The sequence below is a fragment of the Rattus norvegicus genome, chromosome 12 (genome assembly GCF_036323735.1).
Source record: "Rattus norvegicus strain BN/NHsdMcwi chromosome 12, GRCr8, whole genome shotgun sequence".
NCBI classification, from domain to species: Eukaryota; Metazoa; Chordata; class Mammalia; order Rodentia; family Muridae; genus Rattus; species Rattus norvegicus.
The window spans coordinates 35686151-35701892 of NC_086030.1; positions in this window are offsets into that span (position 1 = coordinate 35686151).

Below are 15742 nucleotides of genomic sequence, written 5' to 3' on the forward strand. Positions count from 1 at the left end.
ATTGGAAGCAACGATGATGTAATTAGCTCTCAATTATAATGAAGTGTCTCATTGTGATTCAGATCTCTATCCCCTGTGTCAAGGAGCTCATTTATTTTTTCTGATAGGAGTCTTTTTGCGTGTGTGTGTGTGTGTGTGTGTGTGTGTGTGTGTGTGTGTGTGTTTCGGAGATGGCCCATTTCCAGGAGCAGCACCTGGGGTAGTATGGAAGAAAAAAATGGTTGTAGATCTAGAGACAGTAGATATACTATAGTAACAGCCTTGGTATATGGCTACACTCCAGCCAAAGGACCAAGCATCATCCAGGGCTGGCAAACTCATCTGACTCACATGTAATGCTGCCCCAGGCTTCTCAACGGAAAGTGGTGAGTCACTGCCGTGCATGGCCTCGATTATGTAAAGGAGCCCCTAGGGCCTAGAGTAGGTGAATCGGCTATGTCTCTTGCTGTATGTGACAGGTAGAGTTATCCTCTGCCTCACCCCATGCTAGGGTTCTAAAATGAATGGACGTATCAGTTAAGAACACCCATGGCTGTGAGGATACACACAAGCAATGGCCTTGGGGAATGGCATCTCTCCAAGGATCTGCATGGTACAACATTGTCTCCCCAAAGCTATAACCCTATCATACGCTTGCCAACTCCCTGGAATATTTACTAGACTGAAGTTTTCCATTAAACATTATAGGTATGGATTGGAGTTAAAAGCCCGTTTATTAGTTATAACCCATGTTCTATGACTATAGTCTATTAACTATAGACTGAAGAGCAGGGTGGAACTCAACAGAGATGGGGTTATCTCAGGCACTGCCAAGAGTGTCCTTGTCAACAGACAAAAGGGTCCAGAGTATATGTGGAACCACACAAGACTGCATGCCAGCACTGGTTAATAATAGAATTAAAAATAAACGAAACCACAGAGGTTATTATTACACGTGTCATTCAGATAGAAGCCACATCTGTTGACTGGTGGGGAGACTGTGATGTCTAAGCTGCCCAGCGTTTTCTAGGTATTTTCAGTTCTGTCCTCCTCAGTGGTGGGAGCACAGTATAAGCTTGAAGATTTAGGTTTGCCCAGTTCAAATTAATCATCTTAGAACTCTCAACCTGCAAGCCCTTCATTGGTGTCCATGAAATCCCGAGGAAAAAAAAAATCGCTCTTAATAAGATAGAAACAAATTGTCTGACTAAGGAGCCATCTCAGCAGTACTGAGAGTTACCCTCAAATGGAGTCTTGTAAGATTAATGATCTTCTCATCTGTCTGACTAATCTGTTCAGAGGAGATGCTGAGTATGACAGAGGAAGAAGCCTAGATACCCATGTACAGAGGATGGGTCATGTTCTGAGCACTGTGCAGAAGCACCTTAAGGCCCAACCAGCACATTCTTTGTCCTTAATCCAGAGGAGGACATTAAAGTCAGCGATGAGAGGAGGTCAGGGATTAGCAGAAATATAGCTAAAACGTCAGAGAATATACTGAGATTATGCATATTGTGATTTAACATTCCAATATTCACTGGTTGCATCCCCTATATTAGCATTTAGGTGATGCTGTACTAGATCACCAGGGTTTGAGTTATTTAAAACAAGACAATCTGAAGGCTGGGGATGTAATCAGTTGGCAGAGTGCTCACCTAAAATGCTTAAAGCCCAAGGTTTAATCCACAGCATCTCATAAACCGAGTGTGGTGGTCCTAGCCTATAATCCCAGCCCTTGGGAGGTGGATGGGGGAAAAAAATCCAAGGTCAATAGTGAGTTCCAGACCAGCCTGGGATATATGCTACCCTATCTCAAAAGTGGGGTGGGTGAATGAAGAATGGTTGTTAACACTTACTGCTCTTACGGAGGCCCTGGGTTCCATTCCAAGCACGAACATGATAACTTAAAATCGCCTGTAACTCCAGCTCCCGGAGTCCAGGAATCTGACATCTTCTTCTGGGTTCTCTGTAGGTACTGCACTCCTAGGCACATACAATTAAAAATGAAATAAAATTCTTAAAACAAAAGGGCCTTTTGACACTCTGTTTATATAAAGCTTACCATAATTATTCTAAAGAATCTCCCTCTGATTTCACATCGACTGATTATTACACTTAAGTCCATGTGCTAACTCAACTCTGCGTCTCCCGTAACACATAGCATATAAGTTCCTGATGGGTTTTGGGGATGGAGACATGGGCATCGGTGGGCTTACTATCCTTCTAACCACACCCTTTCATCCATTTCTGTTCCTCAGCTATTGGGTGTTTTGCTGTAGCAAGGACATAAGCTGACATCTACACCAATACCTTTCTGACTGGGACGGGAACTCTGTAAGCCAAAGTGAAACTGACATTCACAGCCCAACCGTTCTCCGACCTTCATGGCTAGCTGTAGAATTGTCGCCATTGAAAATTAATGATCTTGGGTTTCTTCAGCTTTAAAAATGATTGTTTTAAAGCCTCTATAAGAAAATGCCTTTCTTTTCTGAATGCTTCATTAAGATTTTTATCAATTCTGTTTTTCTTCTTCCTGTTTGCATTCAAATATTAGGATTCCTTAGGCATTTGCAGTAAAAGTTAATGAGTTAGAGGAAAGTTGATGGTACACTGAAATACTTTGACTTGTTTTTAAAATTTTTTATCACATTTTAATTATCTATTTGTGTGTATACGTGTATGTGGGTGCATGTGTATGAAGGACGGTGTATAGGAGTCTCCTTTCACCCAAGATCCCAGGGTCTAGTCATTAAACATGCCAGCAACCACATTTACCCACATTACCTTGAATACTGGCTTCTCACCAGAATGTTGTATGATGGGTGTCTTTTTTTTCTTCCTTTTTCTATTTTTTTATTGGATATTTCCTTTACTTACATTTTAAATGTTATCCCCTTTCCAGATTTCCCTTCCCCTCCCCCCTGCATTTATGAGAGTGTTCACCCACCCACTGACCCACTCCCTCCCATCTCCCCACCCTGGCATTCCCCAACACGGGGGCATTGAGCCTTCACAGGGCCTCATCGATGCCTAATAAGGCCATCTTCTGCTACATATGTGCCTGGAGCCATGGGTCTTTCCAGTGTACTCTTTGGTTGTGGTTTAGTCTCTGGGAGCTCTGGGGGGTTCTGGTTGGTTGATATTATTGTTCTTCCTATGGGGCTGCAAACCCCTTCAGCTCCTTCAGCCCCTTTTCTAACTCCTCCATTGGGGGCCCTGCTTTTCAGTCCAATGATTGGTTGAGAGCATCTGACTGTATTTCTCAGGCTCTGTCAGAGCCTCTCAGGAGACAGGTATATCAGACTCCTGTCAGCATGTACTTCTTGGCATCCACAATATTGTTTATGTTTAGTGACAGCATATGGGATGGATCCCTGGGTGGGGCCATCTTTCTAGACAGCAACTAGGCTGACTCTGAAATGTAGACAGTGGCAGCATCATGCAAAAACCCAGTTCTCACCTCCAAGAGACTAAGAGAGGTTTCATCCTGGAGTCAAATATGAGCGACCATATCCCAGAAACCCAGATTCCAGTTACCCCAAGTTCCCTGTTCCAACGTGGTTACAGTTTCATGAGTTTTCTTTTTTTAATAGAAACAGAACAAAGAAATCACAACTTAAGACATTCTTCAAATATGTTGGTGGGAACATCAGGGGGACAGTTGCAGCAAAGCAGGGACATTTCAGCTATGGGGTCTGAAAGCTGTCCCATGACTCTTATCCTTTTGGTTGTTGGAAAATGGGGTTCGCTAAGGTAATACGTTTCACAAGGTTTTGCCTTATAGTCACAGGATATTGGGTCAGACATAGAAGTGGGAAAGGAATGGCTATTTAGGAGGCTAGCGATAGCCCAAGATAGCTATCCTGAAATTATAGTACAGAAAGACCCTGGCTTCACATCAAGGGATTTTTTGAATGATCTCCTCAAATCTTGGCTACGCGAGTTAACTCTCTGATACTTTCTTTTTTCGTGTGCAGATGTTTCTGCTCCCACCCCATGGCAGATTTAGTTTTCTGCAAACAAACCCACCCTTTGAGAAACAATTGCCTCTCTTTGTCTTTTATTGAGCGCTGGCTCGTTGACTCCTTTATTTTTATCTATTACTCTGGTGGGTTTCTTCATTTTTTTCAAATGTTTCTCTGGCTCAGTTAAACCAATGAGCCTTTCCAAAATAAATCCTTGGCAGAGATTCTCATTATCTGTATTAGACACACATTTAAAAAAAAAAAAAGAAATGAGGATCTGGAGAGATGGCTCATGCATCAAGGGCGTTCGCTGCACTTGGACTGCCCAGCTTGGGTTCCCATCACCCACTTGGTGGCTCACAATCATCTGCAAGTTCAGTCTCAGGGAGTCCAGTGTCACCTTCTGAACTTCATGGGCACTGCACACACATGGTGCACATACACCCACTTGGGAAAACATGCTTCCAAATAAAAGTAATTAAATATATATTTAGAAAAGAACTATGGCTCTTATACAAAGAACCTGGGCTCTCCATAGACTGTGAGGAATGGCCATGACTTAGGTACTGAGTGATCCAGACATAGGTTCCTAGGAGGACACAAGGCAATGCAATAGTTCTCTCACTGCGATTGCAGATGTTTTATGCATGAACGCTCTCTCAATCTGACACAACTCCACAGCTAACACAAGTCCTCTTCGGCATCACCCAGAGCCCCAGCTCTGTCGTATAATTTTTTTTAGCATTAAAAATTCAAATATCCTGTGGAGAAAGTGAATGAATACACAGGTCCAAGGGGTAGAGTTCGGAGGTGGGACGACAAGCATGGCGAATTCATAAATGATGGTGCTATTTTACTTTGAAGGATGGTTCGAGGGACTGTGGTTAATATGTTTAGCCATGAAATTTCATAAAAGTGAAATTTCAGGAAAAAAGGAATGGCTTCCAGAAGAAAAGGATGGTACTCCAGGCACAGGATTCCCCTCAGTTTTCTAGCTATTTATCATCTTTCTTACGGAGAGTTACAGGTAGCTAAGATGAGAAAAGCAGGATGCCTGTAAGAACACACAGCCCAAAGTCTGGGCATCCTTTGGTCCCTGGGTCCCAGAAATGGATTTCAGTCAAGGTCAGGGGTTATCTGGAAATGGCTGATCTTCAAGGATTCTTACTGGCTGAAAATTAATCTGCCAATTCACATGCATGTGGTTAGCTCTGCCTTGCTTTTCTGGATTCAGCGACATGAGTGTGAGAGCTATGCATGCATCAGCTTGGCAATGCTGTGTAGTAACACCCAACCTTGGGGGTACTGGCATCAGAAAGAGGATCAGAAAGGAAGTCACCATGTGTGCTTGGACATGGACTTTCTAGGTCAATGTCACAAACAGCAAACAAGGAAATGGACTGGCCCTAAACCACAAGCAAATCATGCTTTGGGGCTCATTTACCCCAGACTTAGTAAGTACAGAAGTCACTAGCTAGGTTTTAATTTTGCCGAAATAAATTTGGTTCCTGTCCTGGTTATCTTTGACTCTCAAATTGACACAATCTAGAATTATCTGGGAAATGAATCTCAGTTGAGGGGTTGCCTGGATCAGATTGACCCAGGCATGTCTGTGGTGGGTGGTTTTGATTGCGAATTAATGCAGGGAGGCACAGCCCACTGTGGGCGGCACCATCCCTAGGCAGATGGGCCTGAATTTTATAAAATATCTGAATGCCTGTGTGCCAGCAAACAGCATCCTCCATGGCTCCTGTTGTGTGTCTTTGGATATGAAGTGAGTTCTTTGGTCAGAGGCACTATCCTGTCAAACAGCAAGCAGCCTGTGATCAGATCCCTGCATTCAACTTCCTGCCCTAACTTCCTTCAATGGAGGCCTATACGATGAAATAAATCCTTTCTTCCCCTAATTCGCTTTTCCTTCAGTGTTTGCCACAGTAACAGAATGAGACTAGGGAAGTCTCCTCACATGTAAAAACCATGAAATATAGGAGGGCTTTTTAATAGTTTTTATTACTTTATTTATTGCTTGTGTGTTCGTGTGTGTGTGTGTGGGAATCAGACATGCAGAGGTCAGAGGACAACTTGTGAGGGTGGATGTGAAGGTGTGTTTTCTCCTTCTACCATTGTCCCCAAGGTCAGACTCGGGTTTGGACAGCAAGATCTTAACCTGATGAGTCATCTTGCCAGCACACATCCATTGGCGCTCTGCTGCAGTCAGTCATGCTAAGAAACTAAATCAAGTGACATCTACCTCGCAGGACTGTCCTGGAAATTAAATCAATTACTCACGCATGCGTCACAGGGCTGAGTCACATGGTACATCTTCCACTGACTTGGCCACAGTAGCTGGTTACTGAGGATTGACCTGGCATCTTATAGCCATGGTACAATGTGTAGTACATAGGAGGTACCAGGTGAAGTATATTCCTGAATTCATCCATTCATTATATGAATGGTAAGACATACACAGCCTTGTTAATATTGGTAATTTCCATCTTTGTTTTTTAAGTTTTCAAAGATATTATCAGAACATTCGGGGGCTGGAGAGATGGCTCGATGGCGAATGGTATGTACTGCTCGTGCAAGAGGCACTGAGTTCAATCCCCGGCCCCCGCAGGAGGCAGCATAAGGATCATCATCCGTGATTCCACCTCCAGAGCGCTCAGTACACGCATGTGCCAATACCTGCTCTTGCACATACATATAAATAAAAATAAAATAGAATTTTATGAGAGAGAGAGAGAGAGATGGGAGAGGGAGAGAGAGACTTTCTGGGAAACAAGTATAAGTTTAAAGAGACTGCTGCGAATGGAGTGAATTTTAGAAAGCAAAAGAAAGGTCAGATTGTCCCGCGTGTATGCGCTCTCCCCACACTAAGACTCTTTCTGAATGGATTCAGGAACTTTCTCCTCTGGAACCATTTAAAGATGTGCCCCGGTACACGGGTAAAGGAACATTAGCTGAGGTTGGGGCAGCTGGGGCAGTCTCAGTGACCTGTGCTCTGCCCTTCACAAATGGTGTCGCCCATAAACATACACGGTAACATTTTTGAATGTCAAGCCAAGCAAAGTGTCTGACCCGAGAACATTCTCTTTCCTGCAGTTAAATAATTAATTCTCTCAGTGCCCAGAACACAGCGTGATTGCTTTCCTCATCTACCTGTGCATAATTTAAAAACCTTTGCAGCAGCTATGCTGTCCTGCCCGGCCCCTTTGCACACAAATTTTGATTCTTATTAGTTGCCTGAGCTCATGGATTTAGTCAGAACAATATGTACACTGCCAAGCAAGGATGAATCAGCATTTAATGGAGCCTAAAATTACTTTGTCTGGAAAGCTCCACATGGAGACGCATTTATCCTGGTCACACTATCTGTGTGCCCCAAGCTGACTGGGTGCTGACTTTCAACAGGCACCCATGGCTGGAAGGTGGAGACTGGAGATGCTTGTTTATTATTTGATTCGCTCTCCCCCACCCCTTTCTTTTTACTCACAGATTCAATTAAATGATTACTTGATGGGGCTGGGAAAGTAAGTGTCTTGGTGGGTAAAGTATTGGCTGCACCCAGGCTGTTTCCTCCTCTCCCAGGCATATTTTTCTCTGATCATTTAGTTTAATAAAGTTGTAAGTAAACAATGACTTCATGAAATTCTTTGGCAAATGGATGGAACTAGAAAAATATCCTCCTGAGTGAGGTAACCCAATCACAAAAGAACGCACATGGTAGGCACTCACTGGTAAGTGGATATTAGCCCCAAAGCTCGGGATACCCAAGTTGCAATTCACAGACCACATGAAGCTCAAGAAGAAGGAAGACCAAAGTGTGGATGCTTCAGACCTTATTAGAAGGGGGAAACGAAAATACTCACAGGAGGAAATATGGAGACAAAGTGTGGAACAGAGACTGAAGGAAAGGCCATCCAGAGAGGGCCCCACCTGAGGATCCATCCCATATATAGCCACCAAACCCAGACACTATTAGGGATGACCAGAGGTGCATGCTGACAGGGGCCTGATATGAGTGTCTCCTGAGAGGCTCTCATGAGACTCTGAGAAATACAGAGGTGGAAGCTCACAGACAACCATTGGATGCTTTCTGAATCCAACACAACTCCACAGCTAACACGAGTCCTCTTTGGACAGAGCCCCAGCTCTGTCATATAATTTTTTTTGCAAAGGGTTCCCATTGGAGGAGTGAGAAAAAGGACTGAAGTAGCTGAAGGGGTTTGCAACCCCATAGGAAGAACAGCAATATCAACCAACTAGACCCACCAGAGCTCCCAGGGACTAAACCACCAAGAGTACACGTGGAGGGACCATGGCTCTAGTCGCATATGTAGCAGAGAATGACCTAGTCAGGTATCAATGGCAGGATAGGCCCTTTGTCCTATAAGGGCTTGATGCTCCAGTGTAAAGGAATGTGAGGGCAGGGAGGAGGGAGTGAGTGAGTGGGTGGGTAGGTGGGGAACCATTCTCATGGAGGCAGGGGGTGGGGGGAATGGGATGGCGGATTCCACAAGGGAAACAGGGAAAGGGGATAACATTTGAAATGTAAATAATAAACATATCCAATAAAATTTAAAAAAATAAAAAGAGAAAGTTTTAAGTATTTTGGGGGGAGGTGGCTTGAAATGGAAAGCTTTATTTTTAAATGCTGACTCTCTTGCCAGCTCTGAGACTCAAGGATGACTTTCCCAGAAGTTCTCCTTTGGAACAGAACTCTCCAGGACAATGGGACTCCTTTTTGTCCATTTCTGATGGGAGAGCAGAAGCCAAATGCTGCACAGAGGAAAGAGACAGCTCTCAGCCTCGACAGGAGAAAAGACACAGCCTATTCTAGGGCACAGGATAAACTGTTTTCAGCCTCTGGACTGGGAGCATTCCAACCTCTCTCCGTGTCGCTGAGGTTCTAATCTGTCAATCAGCCTTTGCATATATGACTCCGTAGGAACGCCCACTCACAGTTCCCCTGTGGCCCAGTATCACATTTGGCGAGCTCCTGGGTCACGGTTACTCATGTTTGGTTCCAGAATAAACTCTGTCTTTAATACCTCCGAGGCAAAATCTGGTTTGTGTGTTTTGTTTTTGTATTGACAGCTGGCACCCACTTCTGATGTGCAAAGGTACCTTCTGCAGTGAAAGAAAAGGTGCATTTTTCCTCTGAATAAACCCGTGCAGCTGAAATGGATGCCATCATGGTGATCACAGTGGAACTGCCAATGACAAACAGTACCTAGAGAATAGGTGGGCAGTGGGATGGATTTACCTGACTGCGAGAGGGTGTGACTTCCTTCCATCGTCTCTGAGCAAATTCTCTGGGACACTCATCAGGTACCACATGATGTTATTCAGCAGGGGACCTATGTCTTTCCCCCTAGCCTCTGGTGGGAGGCCTGAAGGATCTGGCAAGACTTTTTTCTTTTAAATTATATATTCCCAATCTAGGGTATGGTTAAGCTTAAAGACAGGACAATGGAACAGAACATCGTGCAGATGAGTGCAGATGAGTTCCAGGATAAAGAACTGCACAGCCAGGTAGGAGTGAGTGGTGCTGTCCCCCACTGTAATCTTCTGTTTGGCAGAAATGCAAAGATTCTAAAGAGATACTCTTCCTTTCTTGGGCTGTGGAGTTCCCTCAAGGAATCTGCTGCCTAGAGAGCTGAAGACCTAGGGACCCTAGGGGAGGAGATTGTCATCTCCTGGAGAAAGACTGCTAACTATTCAGATGACCTTGCACAAGAGAGTTGGGGCTGGGACAATGGTGGCAAGGGTTCAGCCTTGGCTACACTATTTCATCCTGCATATCTTTTGCTTTCCACTTAAACTTTCCCCTCCCATCAGGACCCCTAAGTTGGACTTGTGAAACTACTAGGACTCATTGTCTCTCTTCCCAATCGTCACATTGAATAAATCTCCTTTGTCCGTGGTTCAGTATTAATTTGGCTCCTTTGGTCGCTTATGGAGGACAAGGGTCAAACCTGGCTTCTTGGGGCATAGGTTATGACCCATAAGTCTAGGAATCTCACCTCCATGGTCTTCACATCAGTGTCCTGCATTTGACCCTCTAAACAGAGGTGATGGCCAGTTATTTCCATCACTGTGGATTTTCTAGGAGATTTAATTTACATTTACTTTAAGAAATAAGACCCCGGGGTTGGGGATTTGGCTCAGTGGCAGAGCGCTTGCCTAGGAAGTACAAGGCCCTGGGTTCGGTCCCCAGCTCCGAAGAAAAGAACCAAAAAAAAAAGAAAGAAATAAGACCCAGTTATTCTCCCAGTTGGGGAGAATGATGTCACTGGCAGTGGTTCTTTGGAAATATCAAAACAGGGATGAAAAATCAAACATAAGTAAAAACACCCCCCAACCCTCAACATACAACCAATAAAAAATATGGTTGGTAAATGTGACGGTTTGATTATGCTTGGCCCAGGGAGTGGCACTATTAGGATGTATGGTGTTGTTGGAGTAAGCGTTTCACTGTAGGCATAGGCTTTATGACCCTCAACCTAGCTGTCTGGGAATTAGTCTTCCCCTAAAGGCCTTCAGATGAAGATGTAGAACTCTCAGCTCCTCCTGCACCATGCCTGCCTGGATGCTGCCATGTTCCTGCCTTGATGATAATAAACTAAACCTCTAAACCTGTAAGCCAGCCCCAATTAAATGTCCTTGTAAGAGTTACCTTGGTCATGGTGTCTCTTCACAGAAGTAAAACCTAACTAAGACAGTGAACATGAGAATTTATACTATACAAAGAGTAAGTCCCTATACTCCCACTGCCTCACCCTCCTTTCTTCCCAGTGTTACAAAAGGGTGCTAGGAAGCTTCATCCCCCTGAATGCTGATGTCAATGTCCCCATGGATGGACCCTGCCTCCTTCTGGATATTGGAATTATTATTATTATTATTATTATTATTATTATTGTTGTTGTTGTTGTTGTTGTTGTTGTCTAACTTTTCATATATTTTGATCACATTCTTTTCTATCCCCCAAAGTTCTCCCAGATCCTCCTCATTTCTCTAGCTGCTTAACTTCATTTTCTTTCTCTCACTCTCTAAAAATGAAGAAGAAGAAGAAGAAGAGGAAGAAGAAGAAGAAGAAGAAGAAGAAGAAGAAGAAGAAGAAGAAGAAGAGGAAGAGGAAGAGGAAGAAGAGGAGGAGGAGGAAGAGGAGGATGAGGACGAGGACGAGGACGAGGAAGACTAAAGGAAGAGGAGGGGACAGGGGCTGGAAGGGGGAAACATGATCAGGTATTAGGGGTGGAAGGAATCAGGAGTGAAGCCCTGAGGGCCAGCAGAAAGAATGGAAACAGGCAACCAAACTTGGGAGGTAGGAGGTGGGGTGACTCTCTAGAATGTCCTAGAGACCTGGGAAGTGAGAGACTCTCTGGACTCAAAGTGAGGGACCTTGGATTAAGTATTCTTCAGTGGGGAGGGGGAACTTGTAGAGTTCATATCCATTGAAGGGACAGGACGTCAAGTAGAGGGATGGGGTTGCCATCTCACAGTCAAAAACTCTGACCTAGAATTGTTCCTGTCTGAAGGAACTGCAGAGACAAAAATGGAGAAGAACCTGAGAGAAAGCAGGTCCAGTGACAGGCCCACATTGGGATCCAGCTCGAAGGGAAGAAGCCCCGGGGCTTGACACTGTTACTGATGATACGGTGTGCTTGTAGACAGGAGCCTAGCATGGCTGCCTTCTGAGAGGCCCAACAAGCAGCTGAAAGAGTCAGATGCAGATACTAGCACCCAATCCATGGAAGGAAGCTGGGGAACTCTGTGGTTGAATTGGGGAAAAGCTGGAAGGAGCTGAGGAGGAGGGTGGCTCCATAGGAAGGCCAGCAGTCTCAACTGACCTGGAGCCCTGAGATATCTCAGACACTGAGCCACCGACCAGTCAGCATACACCAGCTGAGATGACGCCCCTGACACATAAACAGCAGAGGACTGCCTGGTATGGCCTCAGTGAGAAAAGATGCACCTAACCCTTGACAGACTTGAGGCCCCAGGGAGTGGGGAGTGGGACTGGGGGGAGAGAGCATCCTCTTGAAGATGGGGGAGGTAGGGTATAGGATGGGGATGGGTTGGAGGGCAGACTGAGACAGGGATGAAGAATGGATTGTAAAAATGAATAAAAGAATGAAAAAAATTTAAACCAAACAAAATGGGGGTGGGGGAAAGCAAAAATAAAACAAAAACATGAGATGGGAGTGGCTCTTTCTTTCTTTCTTTCTTTCTTTCTTTCTTCCTTTCTTTCTTCCTTTCTTTCTTCCTTTCTTTCTTTTTTTTATTGGCCAACTCTTGAATATGAGGCTGGTCTAGAGTATAGGGATACAGTATAGGGGATTTTTGTCTGGCTTGAACAGACAAACAGGTCAGTTTGGCCGGGTGTGCCTGGTTCCTCACTTCCTGTTATTCTAGCACCATCCTCATAACTCTCTCTCTACTCCTCTATCCCTGAAGCCCCTGCTGACTTTTGACCCTCCTGCTGACCTCCGACCCCTCTTTCACTTAGAAGGACCCTGGAGAATGTGTGTTGTATTCCCCAGCCAACTCAATAGTCTGAAAACATTTAGTGGAGTGAATTTATACCACAGTCACTGGAGGGACGGGGAGAGAGGAAGGTTTCCAGGAAACAAAAGGTAGATATCATGGTACAAGCTTGTCCTCCCAGCACTTGGAAGGTGAGGGGCGCAGAATCAGAAACTAAAGCCAGCTTGGGTTACATAGTGACCTAGAGGCCAAGAGTGGCTCACTGAGCCCTAGTTATGGGGGTGGGAAGTGAGGCGGTTGGGTGGGGATGTGGCAAAGAGCAAGAGAGTGAGAGAGAGCAAGAAAGTGTAAGCAAGAAATACTTGAAATTTTCTCTCAGAATCTTAGGTGAGCTATTTCTTAAATTTTTATGCCATCCCAAACAGGAGTATAGATGTGTGCAGTATATTTCTGAATTCGTTCTTTTTAAACTTGGTGGCATCTTCCAAATTAATTATGAAACAATAGATGCATTGCCAGAGAGCATACTGCTTATTGGCAACATTACAAGAAAATGGAAAATGCCCAATAGAAGCACGGCGAATGACCTGTGCTTTGTCACAGTTCTGGGAAACCCAACGCTCCTAATGAAGACATCTAGAATTAATATGGGGGAAATAATCAAAGGGGGAAAACCCACAAGATTAAAAACAAGATTAAAATCTTTTGCGAGTGTACAATGGACCTCAGACACCACGAGGGACTTCAGGATAATCTTGGAGACTGCAGGGAATCCAAGGGTTGATCCCAATTTCTCAGCTCCACTCCTGGAAAATGGTTCCAGAAGAGGTGACTGCCAGGCTCTGAGGCTGGAGAGAACTATGCATGAGAAGGGAGTGAGGATTAGAGTTTAAGGATCTACCTGACTGGGGTGTGTGCTCACCGTCACCAGGATCCTCAAAACCTTCTTCTCAGTAGCTTGTCCTGTTGCTCAGATAAAATACCCCAAAAAAGCAACGGAAGGAAGGGAGGAAGGAAGGAAGGAAGGAAGGAAGGAAGGAAGGAAGGAAGGAAGGGAGGGAGGGAGGGAGGGAGGGAGGGAGGGAGGAAGGAAGGAAGGAAGGAAGGAAGGAAGGAAGGAAGGAAGGAAGGTTGATTGGTTTCTTTGGGCTAGCAATTAGAGGCACAATATGTCATGTTGGGGAAGTCATGGCAGCAGGAACCTGAGGCAGTTGCTTAAATTGTATCCACAGTCAGGAAGCAGAGAGAGATGAATGCTAGAACCCAGCTCACTTTCTGTTTTGTGTTCTATTTAGGACCATACCCTTTGATAGGGGCTGTTTGCCAATGCTTCTGATCTCAATTACCCTAATAAATATAACCCTTCACAGGCATAGCCAGAGAGTGTCCTGGTCTAGATAATATCCTAAAGGCATAGCAGAGGCTAGCCTAATCTCAGTAATCCCTCACTGACATATCTGGGAGGCTAACCTGATCTAAAGAACCTCTCACAGGCGTGGCCAGAGGCTCATCTACTTGATCCTGTCAAGCTGACACTAACCATGGCAACAGGGTTGAGGTTAAACCAGGCTAGACCACCCCAACACTGTCCTGACCTTCAACTCATCAGATCTACTTCCACTTTGCAAAGCAAAGACAGCCCTTCCCTACTTCCTTGCAATCAAGATGTCAGCCTTGATATTTATTATTCTATTTAGCCTCATTAGTGTCCATTAATTGTTTAGAGTGCTTTCTCAAAGTCATTAGCTGAACTCTTCCAGCTCATCCTGTGATGTTTTCAATTAATCCTCAAACAAATCTCTATGTATGGCAACCGGCATGTGTCAGTTAATGGGCGATTAGCAGGAAAAGCGAGTTACCCTCTTCTCCAGACAAGCCAGGCCTGAGGAGGGACAGAGATGATTTAAGCAGGGACTAGGGTGCATTATGCAAACTCTTGTCCAAGTAAAGGGAATAAAGAAAGATTTAGCAGCCATTTTTACATCTTAAGCCTTCCCATGGTTTAGGGAAAAAAATAAATCCATCTAGATATGACACATTTATTCCTTTTAAAAGCTAACTGCAGTCTTCACCCACAGGGATAAGGAAGGACCCAATGAAAGCTGAACAGAGGAATATGCCCCCCTCCCCTCTGTAGCTTTGGATTTTTCTTACATAAAGGTACAGTATTGCTTTTTATATGCTCTGCTCTCTATGGTTTCTTCCATAGCTGGCCTTGGGTATATGGTGCAGAAATGTGCTTCTCCATACCAAGCATAGGAGTGAGATCAGCTGTGTCCTCCTTCATCAGTGTTGGGCTTGTGGACTTTTGACATATTGTCCTAGAAGGAGGGTGTGGAGAGAATCACTGAGCCCTCACCTAAGTGTTCAGCCATTACCGAAATGTAGCATGGGAAAGGGGCATTGTGGAGGGGCTATTCTAAGGGAAGATTCCATGTGCCCAGCCATGGGAAAGCCAGCATCTGTGATACATGAAGACCTCTCCCTGTGGCCACATTGGGAACACCCATGCTCCTGCCAGAAACCCCTTCCCCATGTTCTGGACGTACAATGAACTCCTTAGTTTCCCAGGATAAACTTTGGTAGAATGGTATTTCGGTTTGTTGTTCGGACCTTCAAAGGAAGGTCAGACATGGTTTCTGTCTTCTCTAGGAGACCATTCTCACAAGGGCATTTGAGGTTATGTTTAGGGACATGTGGGATGGGTATATTACATGTAGCCAGACACAGAGGAAGGCACGCTGGGATGTGGTTGACACAGAGGGTGGGTTGAGTCTACCATGAGCTGATCAGGGGTGAATGCTGGATAAGAAGCTGGTCTAAAGAGTTGTGTTTGGAAGGAAGCCACATTGTCCAAATTAAGCTACTTTTTATCACTTATAAGGAAGTTATACACCACCCTATACTTAATAGTTTTGGTCTACAATATGAGGCTAGCAGCCAGCGCTTACTAGAAGTCCTTACTGAGTTGGCAATAAAATATTTCACACTCCGCACTTTCCACAGAGTTCCATCCGAAAGGCAAAATGCCAACATAGCTATAATTTCACCGTTAGGTCAGATATAAGTGATTCTTGAGGACATTGGAGCCAGACTCTTTGTACATAATAATGGACAGGAGATGCAATGCAAGATGCTAACTTCAGGCAGGAGAGCTGGTTTGTAGGTACTAGATAGTGATGCTGGAGCAACAGCAGCTATCCTGTGACCCAGAGTTATCAATCATACCCTCAAGAAAGTGTTCAACTGATTCCATGAAGGCCGACCATGTTCAGTATAGATCAACAATAACTTAAGCACCTAGAATA